This window comes from Oncorhynchus masou, chromosome 1 (genome assembly GCF_036934945.1).
Source record: "Oncorhynchus masou masou isolate Uvic2021 chromosome 1, UVic_Omas_1.1, whole genome shotgun sequence".
NCBI lineage: Eukaryota > Metazoa > Chordata > Actinopteri > Salmoniformes > Salmonidae > Oncorhynchus > Oncorhynchus masou.
In genome coordinates, this window is record NC_088212.1 from 24,275,484 (window position 1) to 24,277,839 (window position 2,356).

Consider the following 2,356-nt stretch of genomic DNA (forward strand, 5'->3'; position numbering starts at 1 on the left):
TAACAGCAGCCTGATTCTTGCTTGGTCAGTGGGATCCTTGGGACGTCCCTACCCATACATTAATTAAAACCCCTTCCCAGAGCCTTGCCCTGGTCTGGAGAGTATCGTTCATAGATTCGTATTCTAGCCCTTCTATCTCCATCTTCTTCTGTGGATTTTATATGGCTGTTGGCAACCAAACTATCTCCATCTAGAACCCAACTCTAGTTGAGGGCAGGTTATACAGTATATATGAATGAGATTTATTTATTTTATTTCACCATTATTTAACCAGGTAGGCTAGTTGAGAACAAGTTCTCATTTGCAACTGCGACCTGGCCAAGATAAAGCAAAGCAGTTCGACACATACAACAACACAGAGTTACACATGATATAAACAAAACATACAATCAATAATAGGGTAGGAAAATCTATATACAGCATGTGCAAATGAGGTAAGATAAGAGAGGTAAGGCAATAAATAGGCCATGGTGGCAAAGTAATTACAATATAGCAATTAAACACTGGAATGGTAGGATGTGCAGAGGATGAATGTGCAAGTTGAGATACTGGGGTGCAAAGGTGCAAGATAAATAAGTAAATAAATACAGTATGGGAATGAAGTAGATTTGATGGGCTATTTACAGATGAGCTATGTACAGGTGCAGTGATCTGTGAGCTGCTTTGACAGCTGGTGCTTAAAGCTAGTGAGGGAGGTAAGAGTCTCCAGCTTCAGAGATTTTTGCAGTTCATTCCAGTCATTGGCAGCAGAGAACTGGAAGGAGAGGCGACCAAAGGAGGAATTGGCTTTGGGGGTGACCGTGAGATATACCTTCTGGAGCGCATGCTACGGGTGAGTGCTGCTATGGTGACCAGTGATCTGAGGTAAGGCAGGGCTTTACCTAACAGAGACTTGTAGATGACCTGGAGCCAGTGGGTTTGGCGACGAGTTTGAAGCGAGGGCCAGCCAACGAGAGCATACAGGTCGCAGTGGTGGGTAGTATATGGGGCTTTGGTGACAAAACGGATGGCACTGTGATAGACTGCATCTAATTTGTTGAGTGGAGTGTTGGAGACTATTTTGTAAATGACATCGCTGAAGTCAAGGATCGGTAGGATGGTCAGTTTTACGAGGGTATGTTTGGCAGCATGAGTGAAGGATGCTTTGTTGCAAAATAGGAAGCCAAATCTAGATTACATTTTTTATTGGAGATGTTTGATGTGAGTCTGGAAGGAGAGTTTACAGTCTAACCAGACACCTAGTTATTTGTAGTTGTCCACATATTCTAAGTCCGAACCATCCAGAGTAGTGATGTTGGACGGGCGGGCAGGTGCAGGCAGAGATCGGTTGAAGAGCATGTATTTAGTTTTACTTGCATTTAAGAGCAGTTGGCGGCCACGGAAGGAGAGTTGTATGGCATTGAAGCTCATCTGGAGGTTAGTTAACAGTGTCCAACGAAGGACCAGAGGTATACAGAATGGTGTCGTCTGCGTAGAGGTGGATCAAAGAATCACCAGCAGAGAGAGCGACATCATTGATGTATACAGAGAAGAGAGTCGGCCCAAGAATTGAACCCCGACACACCTCCATAGAGACTGCCAGAGACCCGGACAACAGGCCCCCCAATTTGACATACTGAACTCTATCGGATAAGTAGTTGGTGAACCAAGCAAGGCAATCATTTTAGATACCAAGGCTGTTGAGTCTGCCAATAAGAATGTTGTGATTGACAGAGTCGAAAGCCTTAGCCAGGTGGATGAATATGGCTGCACAGTAATCTCTTATCGATGGCGGTTATGATATCGTTTAGGACCTTGAGCATCGCTGTGATGCACCCATGACCAGCTCTGAAACCAGATTGCATAGTGGAGAAGGTACGGTGAGATTCAAAATGGTCAGTAATCTGTTTGTTAACTTGGCTTTCGAAGACCTTAGAAAGGCAGGGTAGGATAGATATAGGTCTGTAGCAGTTTGGGTCTAGAGTGTCTCCCCCTTTGAAGAGGGGGATGACCGCAGCAGCTTTCCAATCTATGGGGATCTCAGATGATACGAAAGAGGTTGAACAGGCTGGTAATAGGGGTTTCAACAATTTCGGCAGATAATTTTAGAAAGAGAGGGTCCAGATTATCTAGCCCGGGTGATTTGCAGGGGTCCAGATTTTGCAGCTCTTCCAGAATAGATTGATGAAGAACATGTATTTAATCTCTGTAGCTCATGCAGCTGGTTTGAAGAATATTTGTAGCTAATACATTGTGAGGAAAAGAGAACAAACATCAACATACGGTGTAGTAGACCTACATACAACGCGTGAACAAACAAATGTAGTTCAATTATGTTCTCAGACAACAGAAAATCAAGAAAAAAATACAAAGCACA